Here is a 26871-nt window from a genome sequence, read left to right as displayed (position 1 = left end):
ACTGTCTCAGTCAAATATAGACTAAATCTGTTATCATTACAGTTAGGAGCCATTCGTTAAACTGCAAAACCGAAAAGTCAAAATGAGTCAGCATCCAATGCGGCAGGAATGTTTTACATCCATTTGAAGCAAGACGTGCACTGTACATTTAAAGCGAACTAAGAAACAATGTCAGCTCTTTATGCATTGCTGAGTGTTATTATCAACATGTAACCTTTTTTAGACATACGCTGCTGGCAGTTAGTCTCCTGAGCATAACGCCGCCTCCTCCCCGCGGTGGACCGGCGAGCGGTATGAGAGCTTAACGCTGAGGAGTATCTGATTTACTATGATGACATGTTCGTGTCTGACTTATCGGGGAAACGAACCGACAGCCTGACTCATCAGAACTGCCCATATTGATGGTCGACTGTCAATAAGCGGGTAAGTGGGTGTGTCCCAAGGTTAGCCTCGTCCTATTAGGACACTGAACCCCCCCCCCAATCCGGAACTCGTATTTACAATTAAGTATATGAACTCAGCCTAAGTCGTCTAAAAGGTGTGTGTACACGGAAATACACCTGCTCTGGGTCCAGGTCTCCGCTGCGTAAAAATCCCAGGTGGTATACGGAAAGGTTTATTGTGGGCTGTAATAAGGTCGTACGTATCAATCTTTCAGGGTGGACAGGTTGGTCCACTGGTCTGTGAAATCTGGTAAGTAAAGTCAGTTAAGTCTGTTTAGAAAGCTGTTGTGCACAAGTGCGCAAACCTTGAAGTTAAACTAGTAATAATACTGGCTGGAGGCCGCTGCAGAGAGCCCTTGGGCTTTCGCTTGTATGTGTGTATATCCATGCTTTTGGAGCATGATTTTATTGTGATGATTTATGTGCACTGTAATCGAATAATGATGCTTTGTGTCCCACATTAGTGACAATACTGCTGAAGACAAGATTTTCTATTTGCGTTTCTATTTGCGTTGCACTTGTCTGCGCGGACCTCCGGTTTGAAGTGTTTGGCAAATTTTAAACATAAGTTGTCCTAGCTTGCAGCTATTAATTACTGGGATGACTTGTAAACATTTGACTTTCCCCTTACCTATATCTACAGTGTAGTTGTGTTTTGCCGCCCCACCCCTACCTAATTAGGCACAGGCTGTTTTATGCTGAAGCCGATGACGTTGATTAGTGTATATGGTAAGTGCCCGCACTCCGCCCGCAGACGCTGTAAACCGCCCCTCGTGTGAGTTTAGTGTGACACTATTCTTTCCACATACACATAAGGCAGCTTAGAAATGACGGCTAGACAGTTATCAACAGAGATCTTTATATTAATATGCAGGATTTGACATGAAAGCCAAAGGTACGTGGTTGAATAAACAATACCGGAACAATTCATTCATTCACCGGTAATTATAGACCTTCTGGTCTTTTGTTAATAGCGTTTATGTTGTGGTAAGTGGTTAAGATACATTTCCCAAGCGCTGCCGCATGAAGTTCTTCTTGGCTGTTACTGAAAGTCCCTGGTTTGCCTAAGAAACCACAGGAGCTTTAATGAAGCTGTTGGGAAAGTGTGTTAGTAATTTTGAATGATAAATGGCACACCTTCACTACCCCGTGCTGGTCTTTAAGACATGTTTATCCCTGGTCCCTCCTGCCCCAACTCCTCCAATCATTGTGAGCTTGGCATCCTGTGGCCATGCTGGAAACCCCCCCCCACGGGTTGGTCACATGACTAGGGCACCAATCCGCAGTGTCTCAGTGTGGCCCCTGACCTTCACGGTCCCCTGGTACTAATTAGGAGTGAGAGATGATGCTTAGGGATAAAGGTGCAATTGCTTCCCCCCCTTCACACACACACACACACACACACACACACACACACACAGCCACAGCCACAGCCGTTCCCCCTCTTGTCTGGTGGCTTGTCTGGAAAGACGGTGGCGTGCCTCGAATGGAGGATCGGTACCCATGGTCATTTGTAATAGGATGTTGGCTGAGAGTGGCGCTTCATTCCCTCTAGTGATCTAGAGCTTGTTAATAATGCTCTGTATAATTGTGCCCATTAGGGGGGCCCTGGGGAGGGGGCTTTTATTTTATGGAACGAAATCAAATGGCCAAGATCACATTGTTTGCTCCAGTTTCAAAAACCTTGTTATTGCTGTCAAGGAATTTAGAGAACAAACCATCCAGCATTGGGTTCGTATGAGCGGGTGGTCGCACCGCGCCTGGGTGTTACTGAAATCACGCTGAAAAGCCTAGTTTCTACACAATATTTTCTTTTTGGAGGTTTCATCTTAAATGCTGTCATGCTCCTGTCCTGAGGAGATAATGGATGGGTAAATGGCGGCGGTATGACCGGGCAGAAGATGGAACTGCATGGCGTGTCGCGCAATAAACGCGCAGTGCTCTCATAAATCCGGGGGGGGGGGCTCTCTGTTATTGTCTCCAGCAGGATTCGAGTGCCTCCCCCATCTCATTCTCAGTTCTTTCCTATAGCTGGATGTGCAGTTTGATGTCACTGGTCTGGCTGTCTTTTCAATGCTTTCTGATGCCGATGGGTCTTATGGCAAGTCGTGTCTAATCCTTGTAAAGGCGTCGCTGTTAATGCCTGAAGGTCCCTGTGCGGAAATTAGCTGTTGGTCATGTATGTTCAGCTTGCAGTGCTAGAGACATACTGACGTGAGTGAAGATATATATTTTATTTTTCTGTAACTGGCAGGTGTACCCAGAGTAATTAATAATGAACATGTCTTGGCTACTTTCAAGCAATGCTGACCACTAGTATGTGATTATATGCATTTACAAATTACACATCCTTCATTATAAATGGGGCCTCTTATCTCCTAATTGGCTTCTTGTCACGTGACCTTTCTTGCAGTCGCTCCTGCAGAGATTTTTTTTTCGTACCTTATGTGTAAAGCTCAGAGTATTATAAGGGACGGGTGGCAACCCCAGCTCAGACATCTGTTTTATTAAAATGCACAGGGGAAGCCAGGAAAAGATTAATGTGATTATTTGTGCGCCATCAGCTGGACAAAATAATCAATTCGGCATGAAGATTATTGATGTTCTCTCTCATCTGCTTGAATCGTGATCTCCTCAGTCCGCGCGCACGGTTGCAGCGCTCAGCGTTCAGGCTGCATCTGCCGAAACCCCATGTCTCGCGCTCCTTGAAGCATCGCGCGTATAATCCTCCTCGGTAATTTGCTCGCGATCCCTCCAGGCCCTCAGGAATTACACTCTCAGGTTAAACAATGGTTTTCGCATGCACGATGAAAGACGGACACCGTGGAATCTCTGCCACGCGATTGGCTTGTTGTTCCCTCGCTCCTCATTAAAATTAATATATTTAAATTTAATGCGTAAAACCAGCAGTAAAGAAGCAGACATGACTGCTATTTTTCTATTGGTAGTAAATAATAGTTTTCATTTAACACAACCCAGTTATACATATATCCGTAATTAAATTAATGTTAATTGGTTATTTTTGTGTGTGGGTGCGTATATAATATTTCTTAGAATATTTAGTAATAAATGGATAGAAGATAAACATTTCTGTATTAATGTGATAATTCCTGTACCATGCGGCTGTTGTGTGAATCTGGTTTCCTTCCCTGGTGCCTCTGTGATTTTTTTATTTTTATTTTTTTTAGTTTTATCTTTTTATAGATTGTCAGTTGCCTCGTGCTTAGTACTTGCGAGACCCTGCAGCAGCGGGTCTATTAGTCGCAAATGATTCTGTGAGTGCAGCCAGGTCAGGTGATTTGTGCTGATTCGTGCGCCATTCATCAAGCGGAGCCGGGGAAACCTGGGACCGACGCGACGACCCTTGTGAGCCCCGCAAACCGCCCGCCATATCTTTGTTGTCGCGGAGTTCATCCCATTCGAGGCGATCGGCTTCTTTCAGCCTTCTCTTGACGGCGTGTCTCAAAGCCAGGAGAGTCATACTGACTTGGCCAGCTGGGAGGACTCTGAGGCCTCTGAAAATCTCATTTTCGAGCAGGACCCCAAGGGGAGGATCCCAGTAATAACTCCCATCAGTCAATCAATGGGCATGAGCGCAAACGTCACCCGCCATGTTGGATTTTTCACACATGACGCTGTGTTATTGAGCCGATGTCTGAGTGACTTAAAAAAAAACGAAACGTCCTAAAGCTTAAATCACATTAAGGGACTCTAGCAGAGGCTTCACTGACATGTCTGAGTTTAAGATTATGATGTGATGGGAAGTAGAAAGCCCAACAGATAAAGCCATATGCTTTGGGGTCAGCCAGAGCACACATTCATTGAAGAATGAGTAATTATTCGGCTGTTTGTTTCTTGTTAGCGAGGGGACTGCTGGAGGACTTCGTGTGTAATTTCATGTCCCATCTCTGCTGCCGCTTTCCTCCAAGCTGATGAGGTGTGTATTTAATTATGTTTCACTCCAACTTCCTAGGAAAGGTCAGGAGAAATTGCTCCGTTGACAAACACCGATTGGAATTGCCGCACACAGACTTAATTAACTTTGTTTGTGGGTGGGGCAAGGGTTCGAAAAACACAAGAATGTGTCACATGGATAGCTGGGCTTTTGTCTTCTCGCATGACATCCTGCTCTAACATGGTGTGTAAAACTGTCTGCTACATATTGTAGGAGAGAAATAAATATTGCAGTGTGGACTGTTCTCTTGTCGTTAGAGGTTTGTGGTAGAGGTTAAAAACCATTCGCTGTCCTGAGTAGTCTTGTTTGACAGTCGGCCCAAAAGCGACATTCCAGAGGAGTCTTCATCAGCCAGGCCCCGCTGTAAAAACGACCTGTGCCCTTAGAAATAAATAACCATCATAAATTCCATACGTGCTCAGCGGTACGGATCTTCTGCTTCTTGCAGCTTTACTGCAATATATGGTGCGCAAATAATGCGTCGACATGCACCGATGAGCAGCCAGCTGGGGGTGACCTGTGTAACGGTCTGATGATGTCGCAGCCTTCACAAATGTGCTTAAATCTCCAGTGTCGTGGAAAAGTGGTGTTCCCAGAGTGTGTGACCCCGCCCCCAATTCCAGAAGTCAGCCATTAAAGCCGTTCAATCGCCTGCTACTTCGTTTAATCTTGTTTTTATTCCAACTCGTGTGTATGAGATGCTGTCCTCAGTTGACACTAGCCCTCGTTATCTTGCTCAAACTCTCTTCCTGGCTGTTACAGCCCCCTTGAGAGGTTTCACCTGGGGTATCTTTAACACTGCTACAGAAGTGTCCTGTACTGCTCTCTATCCGTCAATACTTACTGCTTACTGGAGCTCCTGTCCTCAGCAGGCTGAAGAAGCAAAGCTCACACAGACTGTTCTTATTGGACGGGCTCAGGGTTTGGTGGAGCTTTGGGGTGGGACGGGGGGATGCTGAAAGCCTCCGATCCCATCTACCTCCCCCCCCCCCCACCTTCAGCTGTTGCAGACATTCACAGCAGGTGCCAGGCCTGTCTGAGGCTGTCAGTGGTAGTGCTCTTTATCCAGTCCCTGACGAACCCCAGCTTCTTTGCCATTGTGGTCAGATTAACACAAGCTCACAGCTTACACATCAAATCTTTCTTTAACTTTTAACTTAGTGATGGCCAGTGCAATTCCTTTGTGTTTTTTTTTTTTTTTATTTTCCTGAATGATTGTTCCTGACTGATGGGAGACAGGAGGTCAGGGGGTGGCCCTCTGCAGAGAGGAACATTGCTCTCTCAGCTGCAAAGGCTGCTGGGTAACAGAATTCTCAAGGAATCTAACAGGAAGTGAATAATTGATGTGCAGGACCACCACTCCCTGCATTATTTAGCATCACAGCAGCTGCTTGCAGTTATGGCAACATTTGCACTTACAGCTTTCGTACTTAATGGTGCGACAGCAGCGCCTTGGGCTGTATTCAAACTAGTAACCTTCTGGTCGGATGGAAAGAGTCTTTACTGCCTCCCTGCTATCTCTGTCATTTACGGAACCTACAGGTTGTTGACCTAATCATGAGAGGACTGGGGGGGGGGGGGACAGTCTGCTTTGGTAGTTTGTGTTTGGGATTGCTCCCCCTGCTGGTGTGAAATGGAATCCCTGACATGGCATCCGCCTAACCTGTTGACCTAACATCTGTGAGACTCTCAGGACCTGGTCTTGAAAGCAGATCTCTGTTCTGTCACATTAGTACATTGATTTAAAAAAAGAAATAAATAATAAAACTTTTTTTTTTAACGCACATCCACTGAACAATCCCAGTAACATGGTGCATCCATATCAGTCACAAGTCCTATGAAAGAATAGTGTGAACATAGGCAGACTGCGGAGCTAAAGTTAACCTGCATAAATTGGGCACCAGGGCCCTTGCAGGGGCAATGGGATTATGAGATAATAGATGGCTAGATGAAGAGAGGCTGTTGTTTTTTTTGTCTTTTCATGCTGTGCTGCAAATCTCTCAGCGAAGCCACACCCTCTCTCAGAAACACGGCGGCTGCTGTATCATCGGCACGGTCATCTATCTTCTTTCTGGATGCGTCCTCCTGGCTTCATGATCAAACAAAAACGTTTGGGTGGGAGGGTCATATGGAGATGTAGCCGTCTGCCCCAATCCGCAGTTTGCTGATTTGCGAGCGGCTGCCTCTCCTTCCCCCACTGTCACGTGCATGCGTTCAGAGCAGACGGCAGTAATGAACGTGGGACGGATCTGTGTACGTACACATCCTCGCTCTGCTGCCTGAGCAGGTTGACAATGCCCCCCCCCCCCCCAAATTCTTCCCCCCATCTGGACGTCATTAAAAGGGACACAGATGGAGGATTTGTGGGGGCAGGAATCTGCGAGCGGTGAGCCTCTGGTGCTTGTTTCCCCTACTGCCGTCAGTTAGCCTGTCATACGGCCGCGTCCCTCCATCTGATTCTAGCACTGTAAGGTTTTGTTAACGCTCTGGATGTGCGAGTCTCAGGCTGTCCTGGAATGACCGGAAGGTTCTCTAAGAAGAGGTTACTCTATCAAAGCTGACAGCATTTTTATGCTGACATTCAGCTGGTTCAGCGCTCATGTTAGCATTTTGGCTTTTTTTTTCCTGTATCTCGGAACGCTTCTGTGTCCTGGAGCCTCTCTGGAGAGCAGAGGATCGCAGCCCCGCGACAGAGCTGCTGGTAACAAGGCAGCTCAGGAGCTGGCATTTTTGTACCAGAGGGTTGTATGTTTTATGCCCATAAGGGATCTGTCCACTCCACAGCTAATAACCCGCCTGCCCTCCCCCTCCAGACAGTAGATGCGTGATGTTATGTAAGCTGGCGGGACGAAACTGTCTGTCACGCAAGTGAGAAAAATACAGTTAGAAAGGGAATTAAGTAGATGCTGTCAGAATAGAAGTCTTTCCTGTGGTGAGTCAGAGCATCAGCCCAAACGCAGGGGGGCGGAAGCTGATGCTGGCCAAACGTTACCGGGCCGTAAGCGGCACTTGGGAGATGTCCGCTGGAATTTCATTAAACCTGTATTTGGTATTTGCTCATACGAAGGCGGAGGCTCCAAAGCTAAAGCCCTCATTCACCTGTGGGGGACTTAACAGTGTTAACAGCAACAGAGAGTCTATTAGACCCACCTCCCAGTGGGGGGGGGGACCACATGCTGTGCCTTGCTATAAATAACGTGTTTTATTTAAACAAAGCCCGCGTCGTGTGAGCCCCCCCCTTTGTCATGTCATGGCGCACGCCAGACAGTGCACTGATGCCGCCACGCTGTCATTAGTCAGGCAGTTCGTATAGCGAAGAGGTCGGTCCTGAGAATACGAGATGGCTGTTGGCTCGCCGATTCTCGGTTTTCTTCCGCTCACGTTGTGTATGTTCGGCGCCTCGTACGTAGCCGGTGACTGTGATCGCTCCAAACGCAGCCCCCCCAGCCGTATGGGCGACGTGCCCCTGGCAGATGGACTGTCAGGACACAAGGGCCCGTGCCTTGCCCCTCCCACCCAGAGGGTGCAGGGCGCTGGGTGCCCCGTAGCCTCTCTATAGCACTCAGCGGAGCGGGACAGATGGACTTGGGGTGGGTCAGCATCAGCGAAACTCTGAACCTTTCTGATCCGGCCCAGAAACATTTCAATTCCATCCCGGTTGGTGCCAGGGTCCTCTGAGGGGTCCGTGCTGGGTGGCGGAGCCATTTGGTGCGACATCTTGAGTGACAAATCCGCCCCACTTCCCGACGTGGCGGCAGTGGTGCGGTCGGCTTGATGCGGCACGTTCTCCTGCCCCCGGCCCATCCTGCCACTTCTTTTGCCGGCGAGCCGAGCAGCAACTTGCATTCCTCCAGGCTTTAGATACCGTGTCGAAGCTAGATGTTAAGTACAGCCGCTTAGCACCAATGTAATGCTTCGAATTGCTGACTTTGACTGTGACTTTGGGCCCATCTGTTCCTGATAAATGTTTGTTTGACTTTTCCCCACAAGGAGCATCCCTCACACGGGAACACGGTGTCGATGGGGAAGCTGTTCCAGGTCAGTCTGATAACTGTCTCTCTAGGTCGGTGTATTTGCTAAAACCGTAATCAGCTCGAGGGTGAACTGATGAGAAATTCCATTACGAAACGTCACGTGCAGTGACATCACAGTAGTAAATTTCTCCTTTGAAATGGCAGCCCCCCCTTTTTTTAAGCAATAAAAGGTGTTAAGCAATAAAATACCTCATTATTTACTGCTCTATGTTCTCCTGAGATTTGTTTTAAATGGCTTGTGAAGGACGTGTTCCCGTGCAGTCTGCCTTTTAACTAGCTCATGAAGAGTCGCACCCCGAAATTCAGTTTTCCTATTGGCCTCTGAAAATGGGCACCCTTGTAATTTACGCTTTTGATTGGCTTGTGAGGGCACATTCCCTTCCAACCTGTGTCTTGATTGGCTGGTGAAAGCACACTCCCATGTGATTTCTTTCTTGCCTGCTGGGATCCTCGGCCTCCTTGCTAATTATTGGCACGTTAGGATCCTGCTAAATCATCACCATGTTTCGGAGTGACTGCAACAGGATCTGCTTCAGGAATGAAAATGGTGTGACAAATTTGCCTGGCTCATCTTGCTCTGAGACCCCAATTAGAAACAAATTGATTCCTTTAGGCCTTTTTTTTATCATGTTAAAGTTTATTGAAAATGTTTTCGATGAGAACAATCGTATCTGGGCCTGGGTACTTGTTGCACACGTTCATGCCCCCTTGCCCCCGTGTGTGAATGTGCATTGGTGCTTACATATGTCTTTTAGCTGGTGTCTGACCGCTCTCAGCCCTGTCTTACTGATACCTCAAAGCGAGACCCTCAGCTTGGAGTCGCGCTTTAGCTCTTCCAATACTGTGCTCCACACGGCGCCCAGGAAAGGCCGATGTTCATGCTTACCTGACTGGGCGTGTCCCCGGTCACGTGGCCGGGCCTCCTGCACATCACGGTGGCTAGACCCACACGCCAGACGGACGCACGCTCTGCAGGAATTTACCTCCCCCCCCCCCCACCCGTCATTCTGTGCCATGTTCGCTCCTGATTTTGGAAAAATGTTTCCCCCCCATGCTCAGATGCATCCATTTTGACGTTGCCATGGCTACCTCTTGAGCCCGAGTTATTTATAGCGGCTGTTAGCATTCGGTGCAGGCAGACATTTTTCTGTGGGGAACGGGGCTTCGTGAGCTACCAAACGGCACCAAACGGGAAGCCTAAATGAAACCGAGTCGAGGTGGGTGGCACCTATGGCGGTGGCGGAAACCGACGAGCTCTTCCTAATGGGGAGCTCAGAAATGAACACAATCCGTCAAAAATCCGAAACACACACACAAACGGTGCCTGTTGGCTTATCAGCTCTCCCTGGAGTCTCGCACGCACACCTGTGCCAGAATAAACCTTAGCCGGCATTTCTGTCCTGTAACAAATAACTACCCGTTCTATATGCAGTGTACACTTCCTGGATGTAATGAAATCCGAAGGCTGAGAGTGGAAGGTTAAGGATATTTTGGGTGTCCATAGACCTTCAGTACATCTCCTCCAAAATAGATACAGTACAAAACCGAACCGCATGTCTTAATTTGCTGCGAACTGAACATAGCGCCGTGTTTGGAGTGCTCTGTATAAACGGACTAGTGTTTTATTTGTGTGTCTCCGTGACGACGATCTGTGTGGGGAAATGTGAAGTCCACTCTTCTGTCCAATCTCCTTTGGCTGCTCGCTCCAAAGGGCACGACTTGTGGTGCAGATCGCTTCCAGAGAGCACGCGGTAACGGGGCTCATTTCTGCAATGCGACGCTGCTGCGGTCGCAGAGAGCATGAGACCTTTTCACCCCAAGCCGCATTGATGTGGAGGGCGGGGCTACTGGGAAGCGCTATGATGGCATATTGTGGGAAATGATTAATCATTTTCTGTTAAACTTCTGGGGTGGCATGGTGGTGCAGTGGTTAGCACTGTTGCCTCACACCTCTGGCACCCGGGTTCGAGTCTCCGCCTGGGTCACATGTGTGTGGAGTTTGCATGTTCTCCCCATGTCGTCGTGGGGTTTCCTCCGGGTACTCCGGTTTCCCCCCACAGTCCAAAAACATGCTGGGGCTAATTGGACTTGCTAAATTGCCCGTAGGTGTGCATGTGTGAGTGACTGGTGTGTGAGTGTGCCCTGCGATGGGCTGCCCCCCCATCCTGGGTTGTTCCCTGCCTCGTGCCCATTGCTTCCTGGATAGGCTCCGGACCCCTGCGACCCAGTAGGATAAGCGGTTTGGAAAATGGATGGATGGATGGATGTTAAACTTCTCAGCTTAGGAGGTATCTTCTTGCAGACTTGGTCCATCTGGTCTTTGGCACCTGTGTGCTGGTGATAAGTGGCCTTGGTTTGGTCATGCTAGCGAAAGTGTTCGGGCGGCGACCCTGTGAACCGACAGCCGAGCGGGTCACTTAGTGCCCAGAGAAGGCGGTCGAAGCGACTGGCATCGTCTTGCGTCACTGAAGTGGCCTCACTCTTCGTTTTGATTCGCCGCCTATCGAGAGATGGATGGAACACGTGATGTTCAAGCACCTTGCCCATTGTGGCAGGATATTTCAGCTCTACTCGCCTTTAAATTGGGTCAGACGCGGCGTTACACGCTGCGCTGCGTCTGAGAGGCATTGAATTATTCATTCCGAAACCGAGGAAATGGAAAGGAGGTGTCACTCCTCGCCTTCTCCTCCTCCTCCTCCTCCTCCTCTCCCGCACACCAGAACTATGTCAGTAGACCGGCGTACCCACACAGATCGAAAGGACCAAGACCCCGAAGCACCGGACCTGGATAGGCTCCGGAAACTTCAGTGTGCCGACTCCACCGGTTCCTGGGAGCGGGTGGTGAGGGAAACGCGTGTCCCGCGGGAAGGAGAGTGAGCAGAGAAACTCGAGCGATTTATTATAATTTAGGCCCTTCACACTTGCTAAAAATAGCAGGAGAAGAATAGAGTGAGTTGAATGCTTTGGTCACGGTTCCCACAGTTACGGCTGGTGGAGCCTCCCCTCCCCCCCCCGCTCACCAAGAGCCAAAGACGGCGACGAGTTTGATTTAAAGCCACGGGTAGCGGCAGCCCTTCCCTGCTGCCGTCTCCATGGAAACCCCTCAGCAAAGGGTCCGGGGGTGCTGGGTCGCCTCCACCGAGGTGTACGTGAAATCTGACCCCCGAATCAATAGTGACTGTATCCAGAGGCTTCTCGCTGATGCTGGGCTGCATGTCCACCGTGCTGCGTGATTTCGGTGCCCCGCCCCCGTGGAAAAGCACTCGGTGCAAAAAAAAAAAATCCATGCATGTGCCTTTTACGTAAGCACAAAATCCCTGTAACGAAAACATGCATTATTGTTTTAAATATCTGCAGGCATGCAAACATGTATGTAAGCGATGCATGGTTGATTGTGGGTCTAAAGATACCTGTTTATGATGCAGAGTGATTTTTAAGATTTTTTTTTGGCACGTGCATCATGGAGACGGTTTCTTCTTCCACTGTAACAGGAGACTCTGGCAGCTCTCTGGACACAGTGTCACTCTTTATACCAGGGTAGTTTATCTCTGCATACAGCTGCTCGGATTGGTCATTTGGGCCCCTCGTGCTGAGCGCCCCCTACAGGACGGGAGAGGACACACACACTATTGGCGTAATCCTTGATGCATGTCATGGGAATATGTATCAGTGTCAGCGCAGCAGGCCTAACTAGCAACCAGTCATTGTTTCTTTTGGGCATCTTCCAGATACAGAGGAGGCCTCTCTACCAATCTGAGTATCCAGTGGAAACTGAGGAGGCTAGTTTCCTGATCCAATTATCCGACGGATATAGACATGGCCGTCTGCTCAGTTTACCTTGACGGAACAATGACACGCGAAGATGCACAATGATTTGCAAATCCCCGCAACTGAATGTCGAATTTTATTTTCTTCTCAAAGTAAATGTACCAAAACGGTAAGAAAGGGGTTAGGGTAAGGCTATTGTTGGGCTTAATATTTATTAAACCCAATTTATTTACTGGCATTAAAATTTAGGCTTTTGGTAAGGATTTGATTTTGCATTTACGGTTAACATCACCTAGCTAGGTTTACTAGTAGGGGCTACGGGTTAAGTTTAGGGCTGAACTCGGTTTCGAATAAAAATTACGGCCAAATGACTTTTTCCGTGAATCTTAAGCTTTTTGACATTGTCGGTGAATTTAGGGTCTATGCTGTGTATCTTTTGATAATCCTTTTGATTAGCATTTTTCATTGCTGGGTGTGCGGGTGCTGGATGTACAGATGTTGTGCATGTGCCTAGTGTAACGCGGCCTGTAGCTTTTTTTCCTGCAGACGGCTAGGAGCTGTACATGGCATTAAACGCTTGAACAATAGCGGGCCCTGACACCTTCATTCATCACTCTGCTTCGCTCCTGTAATTTAGTTTTTAGATGCTGGAGGTATCCGTGGCCTGGTCTCCATCACGCTACTCGGGAACGCCTGAACAGAGAGCGTCATCTGTTGCTAAGCGACATTATTATGCTGCATGTAAATGAGATGCAAATGGATCCATATGCAAATTATGTACTGCTCTAAGTGTCAATGGAATGTGATACCAAGCTTTAAAAAAAACAAAGATGCGTGACGTCAAGCCCGCCCCTGTAAAATCCAGATGAAAAGGGAACAGTCTTCCAGGTGCTTGTGGTCTCTGTGGCGGTCTGCATAGCTTTTAAAAACGGACCCTTCGGTATGCTTCCTTTCTGCGTGATGAAAGGTGTATTTAAAAACCCATGTTTTTTTGTCTGAGAGTTGGAAATGCACAATCTTGCCGTTTCCTAATGAAAAAGCTCTTTAATCTGCATTGAGCTGTTTGGCTCTATAAAGCAGGATCGAAACTCGCTGGTATCAGTTGCGTCCCTTAGCAGTGGCTACATTAAGCCTCTTCTGACTGTACTCCGCGCAGCCTGTGGACTGAGTATGAATGGATACCAAAGCGTTCCTCGTACGCAGAGCCCCCAGTGGTACTCATCCTGTTCCTCTAATCTCTGTTGTCCTGGTATCGAATCCTGATTCCCTACAAATCCTTGCGTATTTTGTGTATAGAAGGATGTTTACATATGAGCAGTGAGTGGACATATGAGTGAGCTTGGGCACGAGTCCCAAGGTGTCTTGTCACCGTGGCGACGATGTACAGGGCGTTTTTACCTGGGGGGACGTGTGACCCTCTCCCTCCCCCAGCTGCTGCTCTGTTGGTCCTGTTTTCATCTGCATAGCTGTCTTCATGGGTTTAAATAAAGCCTCCATCTGAAGCCTTATAAACGCATGTTTGGTTTACTACAGTAATTATTCTGTGTTTCACTTCTGCTCCTCCTCGTCAGTGATGTTGCAAGGTGCAGATATCTGTGCTGCTTATCCCACGTGCCGCAGTGCAAAGACGACGATGTTAGAGATGATGACAGTGAGGAGCCCCGACGCTGATGCTCACGGGGTCTATAAGCAGAACCTCGACACGAAACGGACAGACTAACGCCCACACGCTAGCAGACCAACAGGCAGTGCGGCTACACTGGGGCCTGCAGAAATGGAGGGGGGGGCTTAGGCCACCTTCGCAGGAAAGATTAGGAGGCTATTGATCTATTAGCTTAAATTACTCAAGCGCAGTGCATTGCAGTATGAACTGCCAGAAACCAAACTGGATGTATATCAGTATCCCCTTTATCTGGCTCGCTTAGATTGTCCAATTTACAATTTTTTTTTTTCTTTTCAATGATAAGGCTGTAAAACTTCTCATTGTATCCGTAAGGTTTACAATGAGGTACATTGTACATTTGTAACATTTCACCATTAAGGGTCAGAGGCTTTGTTGCATGTCTAGGCAAGGACCCCCGCCCACCCCCCCCCCACAAATGATCTTGCACCGGGGGCCCATTAAAAGAATGTGGTCGTGCTTGTCAGACACCCCCCCAGATTCCCTTTGGACTGACCTGCATGTGCGCAGTAATGACACACCCTCACTGCACAGACAGACTTATGCAGATTGCTTGAATTTTTACCAGCGCTTCTTTGGGTGTGTCTAGTGGGGGGGGGGGGGGGGGGGGGAACCTCTGCATGTGTTTCCTCCACTCCTGGGCAGGAGTGTTAAGTCTAATTTAATTAGGTCCACTGATCTGGAGTGTCGCTGGAGGGCATGGGGGGGCAGACAGCATTCTAGTGAGAGCTGGCCTGTGTGCTGTTGATGGTGAAGGATATATGCCCCCCCCCGTCTGCTGTCTCACTTCCCGGCTGTCCTTGGTTTACACGTTCACTGCGAAGGCTGCAGTAAGAGTGTACGCCCCCCCACCCACGCCAGCGCTCTCTCCTTTCGGTGCCAGATGGCCCGGGGAGACAGACGCTCACGACTTCCCCATCAGATCCTGACCCATGGGCCATGAGGAGGCGGCCTAAAATCTCGGCCGCTGTCGTGGACAGGACAGGGAAGAAGGGGAGCTTTGCTGAAATGGAAAAGTTTGGGATGACTGGTTTTGGGGAAAAAAAACAAACTGGTAACGAATCTGACTGCCCAGCACATTTTTCATGGAGGTACGGGTGGCTGACGGTGGCGTCAAAAGTTTGGTTAATTGGTTGATTTTTCTTTAGGGGGTAGCAGGGGTGCAGCACACGCAGCCGCTTTCGTGTGGAGGTTCCAAGACCCCACCCCAAACTGTTACTCATTAAATTGACTCTCCACAGTCAGATGACCGGCACCTTGGGAGAGATTTGTAAGAGTCACTATACATTTTAGTACAATGGCCCCTCCTCAATATTGGTGAAATGGGAGGTAACCCCCCCCAACAAGTAGTCACCTATATTTAAAAAATACAGTTGTGGCCAAAAGTTTTGAGAACACTGCTTCAGTGTTTGTAGATCTTTTTGTCAGATGTTTCTATGGTATACTGAGGTATAATTACAAGAATTTCCAAAGGCCTTTATTGACATTAAGTTTATGCAGAGAGTCAACATTTGCAGTGTAGGCCCTTCTTTTTAAAGACCTCTGCGATTCGCCCTGGCTGCTGTCAATCAACTTCTGTGCCAAATCCTGACTGTTGGCAGCCCATTCTTGCATAATTAATGCTTGGAGTTTGTCAGAATTTGTGGGTTTTTGTTTGTCAATCCCGCCTTTTGGGGGTTGACCTCAAGTTCTCAATGGAGTCTGGGGAATTTCCTGGCTATGGTTGGCCCAAAATGTTGATGTTTTGTTACCTGAGCCACTTTGCCATAAGGCAAAAGTGATAACACAGTGTCCCATCATGCTGGAAAAGGCATTGTTCATCACCAAAATGTTCTTGGATGGTTGGGAGAAGTTGCTCTTCAAAGACGTTTAGGTACCATTCTTTAGTCATGGTTGTGTCCCTGGGCAAAATTGTGAGCACGCGTGCTCACTTGGCTGAGAAGCAACCCCACACATGAATGGTCTCAGGATGCTTTACCGTTGGCATGACACAGCACTGATGGTAGTGCTCACCTTTTCTTCTCCAGACAGTCTTTTCTCCAGATGCTCCAAATAATCATAAAGGGGATTCGTCAGAGAAAATGACTTTGCCCCAGTCCTCAGCAGTCCAACCCCTGTACCTTTTGCAGAATATCAGTCTGCCCCTGATGTTTTTCTTGGAGAGGAGTTGCTTCTTTGCTGCCCTTCTTGACACCAGGCCATCTTCCAAAAGTCTTCCCTTCACTGTGCGTGCAGATGCACACCTGCACGCTGCCATTCCTGAGCAAGCTCTGCACTGCATGGTGGTCCCCCAATCCTGCAATCAACTTTAGGAGACAGTCCAGCAAACACCAGGACCTTCTTGGGTGCCCTGAAGTCTTCTTCACAACAGTTGGATCTCTCTCCTTGAAGTTCATGATGATTTGATAAATGGTTGATGTAGGTGTAATCTTACTCGCAGCAATATCCTTGCTTGCGAAGTTCTTTTTGTGCAAAGCAATGATGACTGCATGTGTTTGCTTGCTAGTTTCCATGGTTAACAGAGGAAGGTCTGCTATTCTATCTCAATCAGCATGGCAGAGTGATCTCCAGCTTTGTCCTCCTCAACACTCTCACCTGTGTTAATGAGAGAATCACTGAAATGATGTCAGCAGGTCCTTTTGTTGCAGGACTGAAATGCAGTGGATCACCTTCATAACATTCTGGAGTTTATGCAAAATGCCACCATAAAAACTGAGGCTGCAGACTCTGTGGAAATTTTTATGTCTGCCTCAAAACTTTTGGACACAGCTGTATATTAATATGCAATTAAATGTGAATTGAAAACTCAGTTGTTTCAAAAAAAAAAAATCAACAATTCTTGTTGCAAAAACTCGTAAAGTGTGTGTGTAAACGTGTTGAAACTAGTAAGGAAATAAATACTGGTAAATACTGGTATTCGTTTAATGGCATCCGCAGATGTAAGCTCTATAAACATAAAACCCTTAACGCTCTTGTTTATTGCACAGAATTTGCATTTTCAAATCGCCTGCTAATTATTTTACCCTGGCTGCAACAGGAGAGCTGCACCATAATCACTAATCGGGAAGTTTTCCTGCTAGCCCGCGTGGGCTTCACTGTCTCGTCTAACAAATCAGACATTTATGGAGGAGCTGTCTTCATCTCTTCAAGCTGGACCCCAAGAATGCCTCCCAGATCACGAAACTGCGTAAGCTAGAAATGAGTCTGAATGATTGAGAATTCCGCTGCATTTGCCGGGGCTGTGCGGACGGGGAGGCTCGGATCGGTGTTAAACTGCTGAGTTACCCTTCAGCCGCGCCTGCGGGCTTCTGGTCTCCCGGAAATGAGGTGTACAGTTGCCAAGGGACAGTCATCGAAACGGAGTTTCGGCGGATCATCCGAAGGGACGAACTGAGATTATGTCTTCATCACTGCCTCAAGAAACAAATCGCTGGGCAATGAGGCTTCTGTGAGGGACAGCAGTCATTGAAGAACACGCACAAAGAGCCTTGACATTCTCAATGATCGCAAGGGGATTGATTTTTAATTATTTAAGTCAAACTTTAGAAATGTGGTGTCGCTTTTGAATAACACCGTTCCACATTGAAAGTCATAGGCACGAAATAACTGATAGATGATTAGTGTGTTGGTGTGTTTTAGCGGACATACTCGTTTAGTTTTTATTCGTATATGTATACTGGTTTATTATCCGACCATGGTATCACACTCAGACACCTTGTTCTGGATGGGAAGTCATCAGGGGAAAGACTATGTCAGCTTTGATTTTTGCGTTCCATTAAGCATTTGGGCAGCCGGTCTCGTTCACTGCCTCCTGGTCTCCGGGTGTCCCCCTGATGTTGTCCTCGTTACAGTCCCCGTTACCTCGCGTCCCCCGTCTTTTGCTGTGTATCCTCCAGTTCCTCCATGTCCTCCCATTATGGTGTGTCCCCTGGTCTGTTTGTATCCGCTCACTTTACTGCGTGTTCCCTCCAGTCTCTCCATATCCATCACTCCCCCTCTCTCTTCGCTGCGTGTCCCTCGCTTTCTCCACGTCACCCTCTCTACTGTGTGTCCCTCGCCCTCTCCATGTCCCCCTCTCTCTGCTGCGTGTCCCTCGCTCTCTCCGCGTCCCCCCCTTTGCTGTGTGTCCCTCGTTCTCTCCGTGTCCCCCTCTCTCTGCTGTGTCCCTCGCTCTCTCCGTGTCCCCCCCTCTTTGCTGTGTGTCCTTCGCTCTCTCCGTGTCCCCCTCTCTTTGCTGTGTGTCCCTCGTTCTCCCCGTGTCCCCCTCTCTTTGCTATGTGTCCCTTTCTCTCTCCGTGTCCCCCTCTCTCTGCTGCGTGTCCCCCTCTCTTTGCTGCGTGTCCCTCGCTCTCTCCGTGTTCCCCTCTTTGCTGCGTGTCCCTCGCTCTCTCCGTGTCCCCCTCTTTGCTGTGTGTCCTTCGCTCTCTCCGTGTCCCCCTCTCTCTGCTGTGTGTGCGTCTGGTCTCTGTATGCCTGACTGAGCTCCGTGTGTCCGCCTGTTACGCTCCGCCTCCTGCTCACAGCGCCCCTGTCCGTCCTCTTTAATATACGGCACATTCTCTAATCGTTTCCCGGGAACGTGTCGCCGAACCGCTGGGTGGGGAATCGCACAAAAAGAAAAAGGAGAACCTCGGAGTAGGATGCGTCCTTCCCGGGACCACTTGCTTTTCGCTTAGATGGATTTGCGCCTGCACAGGAGCGCGGCTTGATCACACGGTAAGTTGCAAATGCTGCTGCCGAGGCGGTGTCGCTATTGTTTGCTCCGCCGCAAGACGTGTGCAAGGTCGCATCTTGAAGTCGCGTTGCAGAAGTTTCTTTTTTTCCCTGATGTAAATCGCCGTACTGAACCCAAAGAGACTGTTGCAAGCATACACCTTGCAGGAGCATCGTTTGGCAACGCAGTCTTCCAGTGCTAGTCAGCATCCCGATGCACAGAAAGGGAGACGCTGCTTTTTTCTGGGTAGTGGGACCGGTGGTGGATGAACAAACATAAGGGCTGAAGTGCGTGTACATGTGGTTAGGGTGATGGGGGATGTCGCCTAAAGCACGCCGTCGCTTCTTTTATACATTGACTCACGGTGTTAGATCAGATTCTTAAAAATGACACTGGTTACCGATCTGTATTAATGTGTTTTCCGTTTCTTTTTGTGGTGGATATTCAGGCGTTGTGGTACACCTTCTGGTTACATGTACGGCACACACACACCCAAGGTTTTATGTATTTCTCTATTGAAACTAATGCTTAATATTAATGGACGGCATTGAGAGAACGGACGTGTTGCTTTGTACACCTGCCGATGCGATCTAGTTTTAGTCAAAAAGCAAATGTTTAAAAGCCGTCGTATCCATTCATACTGGTAGATTCTTTTGTTGGTTTACAAGCGACACCTTGAACTGCTGACCATGCCACCCGATTGCATTGAGGAGAGTTTTATGTGCGTGAAGAACGGCATTTATATGCCATATGCTCGCCGAGTAGACCTCCAAAATATATAGCTTTCATAAGCTTTAAACCCCCAAAGCGGACCTACATGTGAACCCGTGTAGTGGTACGGTGAGGGTTTCCTACCATGCGTGTGTGGGATTTGACATCCTACGAGCAGCCTGACTGTAGGTAACTGACACACGCTGTTTGTGCTGTTATGACCGCCGCCTGTGCATAAACGCGAGAAAGGCATCAAACTGAGCATGTCCTTCTCCTACGGGAGTTTAATGGTTTGGGATGCTGGGACTTTTCTGACATGTTCCCACGGCAGCTGTGCTGTCCGTCCTTTTTATGATGGGAAAACCACGCGGACATGCAAGCACTGGAGTTAAAATAAAACCTTGGAACTTTAACAGAGGCTTTTGTTTATGGGAAACTCTTCAGTCAAGTGACCCCGAGTGCTACTGGCTGAGCTGAACTGCAGCAGCAGACTTTTTGAAAGCGACACTCGCTGCGCAAGTTCAGGGGGCGTGAGATGAGCCTGGCAGCACAAAATTACTGTCCTGTCCGCAGCCTGGAAGAGGACGTTTGTCCCAAAGGACTGGAGGAAACTGCATGCATAAATTTGAAGGCGGTGTAGAGGCTGAATAGGTAGCCTGAATTATTCAGTATTTCAGCATCTTTGGGGAATCTGCTGCAGTCTACCTCTGATGGTTCAATGAGGATTTTGGGAAAACTTTTTCAGTTGGGAGATGGTTTATTTTAGCTTGGATTTGGACATTTGCCTTTTTTTTTTTGTCCCTAGTGGGGATGGTGTGGAACCCTGCTGGGATGGTGATGATGGGGGTGAACGAGTCTGCGAGTCCTTGGGTGTACGGTGGAATTCTGACCCAGATGATGGGATAGATGGTGTTGTCACAGCGAGTGCTGTCGCTATGTGCTGACGGTCAGTGTAGGTTTAACCCACTTTCTGTTGGCTGCCGCTCTGGTCCCCATTGGGTTAAACAGATGTGCTGAATTGATCCAAAACAGGAAGTTCGGGAAGCCCACAGTGATAGACGCTGAGCTGTGAGTCCCACCTGTTGTACCGTTGTACGACGCCTTTCTGCCATTGATAGCTGAATCTGGGCTTTCTTGGCCCAAACAGACCAGGACGCAGCCTGGCGCCCGTTGCTGTTGTTTCTTTAATGCCATATTCCTTGACCGCTGGACTAATTATCTGTAGAATTTGCCAGAAAGAGGGCATGAACCATATTGTAGGCTAACCTGGACCATTCCACTTTGATATTGCTCTTTAAAGTAGCAACTGTCAATTGTATTTTTTTTTTGAATTGTGCCAAAATGTACCTGTGAATCCAAGAGAGATTGACCATTTGTCCCTGAACACGCAAGTGACCTCACAAATGGCTGTGTGAGTGAGTGAGTGAGTGAGTGAGAGAGAGAGAGAGAGAGAGAGGGTCTGAAATGAACCTCTTAAGAGAAACTTATGCATCACATTGCATTGTATATATAGCCAATAAACTGACTGCCATTTTCTCAGTGAAGGAAGGGTTACATCATTACTTTGCAGCTTTGTAATGACTAGCTGGAATTTAATGAGTGCCCAGGTGACCTGTACTGTAGACGAGGTCATATGGTCCTAAATGTGTTTATGTCTGGTTGGTTTTTTTCCTTCTTGACCCGTTTCTGAGCTTGTGACCGTCTGTGAATTATTTTTTTGGTATCACAATAAAACTTATTAGTCTATTAAATCTAATCTCGGCAATTTTCAGTCTATATCTAATTCTAGTTGCCTTTGACTGCTTAGATGCTTCTGGAAATGTTTTGCTTCTCATGATGTGAAGGGAAATGTGGGGTGGACAACATTGTGGGTCGAGTCCTGAGTCTGTAGCTGTAACTAGAGGCACCGCCGCGGTTTTAGGTGGCACGCCTGGCTGCACTGCCAGTTCGGATCAGCTGCGGTCCTGATGCCCTCTAGCCACACGCCAGTTCACATTTGAAGGAGGACGGCTGCACTGGTCACGGCGACTTAACCAAACGGGATGGCGATGTGCGGCGCGGAGGCATTTCTGCTGCACGCATTTCCCCAGTGCGTCGTTATCGGGCTCCGTCCCGGGGAGGCCGGTTGGCCCCAGGGCATGCTGTCAGCTCTCGGCAAGGCGGGCCGCCGCTGGCATGCGTTCCGGTGCCTTCCCTGCGCCCGTGGGACCCGCGCAGGCAATACCATGCTCATTTGTATGCAGCCAAGTCAGCACTGAATTCTGGCGGGATTCGTACCTGCAGATCCAGTCGGGGAACGGGCCAGTTAATGCGCCATTGTCTCACTCTAAATTCAGGCCTGTCAGATGCTGTTTAGTTTAAAGTGGTTTTTGTAAAGTGACATGTAATCAGTTTCAGTACAAATGTTTAGTATCTGTTTAGTAACCCGGGGCTAGAAGCTGCGACGCATCAAGCTTTTAAGAATATGAATCTAAACAAAACTGAGAGGAGGATTTGTGTAAATGACATTAGTGCCCTAAACTTGGCCTTGAAGAGTTAGTTGGCTTTGACTCTGGCTATGCACTGATTGCCATGGCTGTGTAAGATACAGCGCCCCCAACAGGAGGCCCGCATATCTGTGGCATTGGGCTGATATCCGCAGACACCCCTGTAGTGTAGGTTGGGTTGGCGGCTTCAGGTATGGAGGGATCAGTGACTGTTCAGCTTCTCTTGGTCAGGCGGGTGGTGGGCCAGACCCTGTCCAGGGAGGAAGGGGCCCACACGTTCTGTCACAGGGTGTTTTGAGACCTGCACACATACAGACCTGCACTCATTAATGGCTATTTAGAGACATCGGTCCACCTCCACTGCATGTCTCTGGATGGTTGGAGGTGGATAGAGGAAGGCCACAAAGAGAGGGCGGGGGGGCTTGCACAGACCTAGGGTTCGAACCCTCAGTGTGTCATCCAGAATTTTTCTTCATTTCGGTAATATAACTGTATAACGTGGATAAAGCAGTAAAATGCCTGGACCTCACTAAAGGCTGAAACAGGAATTGAGCTGAATGAGGATCAATGAAATTACGACGTTCAATTTAAACTCTTTGTTCTTCTTGGAAAATTTGAATCAGCAGAAGACCCCTGCTTTATTTATTAAGTTTGTGTCCCTGTGGTGCCGCCGGCCCTCTGCGCGCCGCGCTTTTACCCTTTTATAGATACAGTATTTATTGCTAACTTTAGATGAAACGCAGTCATCTTCCTGTTAGCATGGCGGCCATATAAACTTCACAGCGGTTTATGAGACGTTGCCTCTCAGGCACAAATTGTTCTTGGGTTTGTGTTTCCCCTGTAGTTTTCAGAAAAACATGACCATTAGTACCAGGACGCGAGCCAACCCTCGAAGCGTTGTGCAAGTGGCAATATTTTTGCTCGAGGGGGGAAATGGAGACTACTTTTTTCAAAATCGTCACTGGCTCCTTAATGCTGGTAGGAATGAAGACACTTTGTGTCAGAATTAAGGGCACAGCGTAGTGCATTTTGGGTCAGAGTTGCCTCGATACGGCGTGACCTCCCGGGATCCTGTTTTAATGTGCTTTCCACTCATATTAGTCGATTCAGCCTCTGCTGCTCTGGTTTTCCTAGCCGCATGCACGACCCGGGCAGCCCCTTGTTCGCTGCCTGCAGTCCTGCGGTCTTAGAATGCCGACAGTCTTTCTGGACGAGGTCCTGCCATAGGTGTAACGTTTAGGGACTTGGGTGTGGTTCTGCGTTCTAAGGGATCCTAGGCACAGCTTTCTTTGGGACGTTCCATCGTGACCACCTCACATCCTCCACAACGCAGGTAGTTCGGGGACCCTTTGTGGCCGCCTGTAGCAGGAGGAGGCCCCCAGGTACGGAGGAGGAAGGCCGGTCGTCTCAGGAGATCCACTGCCCTGCGATGGCAGGACCTCCATGGGTCTCTTTACAGCCAGGAGGTGGGTGTCCATGAGGATGTCAGGAAGTGTGGTCCAGCTTCAGTAGCTTTGCCCTGTGCTACTCAATAGCTGGTTAGTGTGGACAATTCGCGCATTTTTTGTAGGGATCCAGGCAGCGATTTTATTTACTTTTTTTTTTTTACATATCGCTATTACTTACTGTACGATACTCATTTCATTGCCTGCGTGTACCACTGTTTGCTGTGCTGTTGTGCATTCGAAAAATAATCTTTGATTTGATTTGATAGCTATAATATGTTCCCTAGACCCAAGTCAATCAGGTACCGGGTGCCTCCAGATTCATACCTTACGGCATTTACGACTCGTGGTTGAAATGATCCGTAAGTGTTTTTCCCGCCCACGACGGCAGAATTCACACCGGTGCTCCTCTCATGGGCCTGGTTTTGAAGTGTGGATCCCCAAGGCTGTCGAGACGAGCGCATCATCACCGCGCAGCACGTCACGGCACTGAGCAGAAGCATTTGGTCTCTTTTTATAACAGTATTAAAAAGGGAGCTTTAAGTATCCATGGCAACGCTGTTGTGATTCTTAACGATAAATATTATATTTCCATCGGGTAATGTTTGTTTTGAGTCTGACTGATTTTGGAAGCTGTTTCAACAGATTTTTTTAGATAATGTGGTTAGATTGTGATATTTATAATGTACTGGTATTATAATGTACTGCGTGCGTGCGTTTACACACAGAGATTTAAGTTTCCTGTTCAAACAGAGGTATGGGACCCCCCCAGGATTTAGACCTGCAGCCTTTGTGAACCTGCTGGGTGATTTTAAAGTCAGACTGTGTGGATTATAACCAGACTGCTGATGTGGGGCAGTACCTAACGATCTGGGTAATGCTCCTTCGCACACCAGCCTCCCACACACCTGAGTAACTGCTCCTCCTTTTGAGTGCATTCGGATCATAACTGATGCCTGAGGTATTATTTACTTTTCTCTGATGTCCTGCAGATGTGCGAGCTGGCAAAGGATGGACTGATTTTAATTGACGGCCGCTGTAGTGGTTCTTGTAAAAACATTAGTGATGGGGGGATGTCTGTTGCATAACAGAATTGGTGTCATTTTGTGGAAAATGTTTTATATAGCTGTCTATTGAGAGGTCAATGGGCAACCTTGTATTTGGAGAGCATTGGATTCAATGTGTGTGTCTGTGCTGTATCCTAAACACTGCATTCTCTCGTCAAATAACAGCCCTACAGAACCTCACAGTGTGTCACTGAATGCCCTGCAGTGCACTGGTGTCCCGTCCAGGGCTTCGCCCTGACCTTCACCTGATTCCCCTCATGGTGTATGTGGGACTCGTTGGGATGGGCAGTCTTGACTAGTCACGGTTTAACCATGATTTTGAGTGATTTCTGAATGTAAATTTGGTCCCTGGATCTCAAATGAGCAGTATGCTAGACGATATCATTTTAAAGTCCATTCTTGAACTTCTCTCTTATCTGATCAGAGTAGGCAATAAAATACAGTGATCCCCGCTACATCGCGGTTCAGCTATCGCGACCCCGCTATATCGCGGTTCAGCTATCGCGACCCCGCTATATCGTGGATTTTTCCCTTACGCAATACAATTCTCTGCGATGTGTGTGTGTGTGTGTGTGTGTGTGTGTGTGTGTGTGTATACACATTACATATTATTATTATCTTACTTATATCCTTACCCCGGTATCTACATATCACATGTGTTTACAAAGTGTGTTTTAATAAGTTTACGTGTGTTTAAAGCATGTGGGAGGAGTTTTAAACTATAAACTGTTTTTCATCTCTCTAGTGTTGTTGTTGTTGTTGTTTTTAATAAGTGGGCGTCTCCATTGCTGGAGCAGATGAGTCCAGTGCATCCTGCTCTTCGAAGCCCGGACCGGCGTCGTTTTCCCGGCCGCACGGAGCCCTTTCCTGGAGTACATCCACAGATTTGTACAAACAAATGTTACTGCCAGCACGCCGCTCCTTCCGTTTGCCCCGAAGGCGGCGTGTCCCTGTGTCAGCAGTTATACTCTCTGTCGCCATCACTTTCCAAACATCGGGAGCTGTGCGCTGTTAGGAAAAATGCAATTACTGCTGGCAGGCAAAGAGGGGGGATCTCTTACTTCCGGACGAGGACATAACAAGGCAACTGCAGAAACCAGTATCTAATCAATTAGCAAAGAGAGGGTGAGCTCAATAATTCGCAGCAGTGCTGGTGGACCACGCAGGTCCTCACCTTTGGTCGCTCTATTATAGCTAACAAGCCAGATAACTGGGACTGCATGAGGACCTAGACTTGCTGATTGCAAAAATGGACCAGATTTCTGAAGTCTGTCCACGTCTTTCCTGTTGTTTTATTCTTAGTCCGTAGTACACCCTCTGCCCCCCCCCCCCCCCCACTTGTACATGTACACGCCCATCTCCTCAGTGACCTTGCCTGTGGTCATGTTGAAGGGTCTGAGGTGAAACATCATTCAGCTTTAGCTTTGGTGCCATTTTTGATTTGCGGTTCTACACCGCAGAAAGTGTCATCTTGGGCCCTACGCTACATAAAGCAAGTGGACCAGAACCAGCCAGACACTTTCCAGTAAAATGGCAGCCTTAATTCTGCCCAGCTTTCCCCTTTGCTTGAGCATAGCGCAGATTGACGGAGCAGCGTTAGGTTTCTGAGGCTTGGTGCGGATGGTTGAGAAGCTTATTCCTCTTAAGTCCCCCGTAATTCAAACATGAGAGGACTTGGTGCTGGGGGAGGTTCAAGTCGGTCAGTTCTGGCACCTCTTCAGGTTCATGTTCATGATTGACTACTCTGCATTTTTACCATCTTACCTCATTTCTCCCTGCGTCTCCCAGCGGCATCTCGGCTGTTGGCCTTCGTCTCCTCCCTCGTTTTCCTCCCTTTCTTGAGGAGCCTGCCGAGTGTAAGCTAAAGACAGGTAGCACGTTAGCCGGTTTGCGGCACCATGCTCGGCATCTTAGATGGGGCCCCTGGATGTTTTTCCACCGTCTCTCATAGCGACGCAGGAGACGATCACAGCGCACAGCAGGCACCTGTTAGCTGCCCAGACTTGAACGGTGTTGTATTCTGCAGCCCGCCAGCGATGTTTTGGGGCGTCACCAGGCAACCGCAGAATGACTCTGCAAATGAATGCTGATGTTCAGCAAGCATTGATGGGACTTTGATGGGTGTTTTTGGTTTCATGTTTGACAAGCTAATTCGTTAGACCATAAGGGGGTACACTGCAAAGCCTTAGTCAAATTCCCATTCAGGTCCTATCAGATAAGTATCAGCGGATATCGATAGATGTGTTTGTAACCATAATGGCGTCGCATCCGGTGTCACGCTCACCTGCCGTCTCGCCTCCTGCTCTTTGACCGTCTCCCTCGCTTGATCAGAGAGTCATCGTCACATCTCATTATTCTCCCCTTCCCGCACACCTAGTTCAGCTAATTATGGGCTGGATGATTAGTTAATTAGCTTGATGAGTAGGTCATTGTGTTCTTCAGAACATCTGTCTTCAGTCCCGATCCTGCTGGGCAGTCGCATAGCAGTCGTCCTTCACTTTGAAGAATAAAGCAAAAAAACTGATACTGTTGTTTCTTTCGATGCAATTTGATCCCCAATCAAATTT

At 48.2% G+C, this 26871-nt stretch overlaps 1 protein-coding gene across 3 annotated transcripts in view; it reads left to right on the top strand.

The window, feature by feature from the left end:
• The first annotated feature begins 540 nt into the window (after nucleotides 1–540).
• Nucleotides 541–26871, top strand: part of plppr1 (phospholipid phosphatase related 1) — a 45162-nt gene continuing 18831 nt past the window's right edge. Inside the window, exon 1 of one of the 3 annotated variants that reach the window (XM_049021059.1) lies at nucleotides 541–693. The gene's annotated coding sequence lies outside the window, so the exon portion shown is untranslated. Of the gene's footprint in view, nucleotides 694–8002; nucleotides 8437–18395; nucleotides 18598–26871 lie in introns of those variants that run through there. The other 2 variants (XM_049021058.1, XM_049021056.1) reach the window with 2 other exon arrangements.

This window comes from Brienomyrus brachyistius, chromosome 7 (genome assembly GCF_023856365.1).
Source record: "Brienomyrus brachyistius isolate T26 chromosome 7, BBRACH_0.4, whole genome shotgun sequence".
Classification (NCBI taxonomy): domain Eukaryota; kingdom Metazoa; phylum Chordata; class Actinopteri; order Osteoglossiformes; family Mormyridae; genus Brienomyrus; species Brienomyrus brachyistius.
Note: the sequence above shows the minus strand (reverse complement) of the source record. Positions and strands in the feature narration are given on the sequence as shown.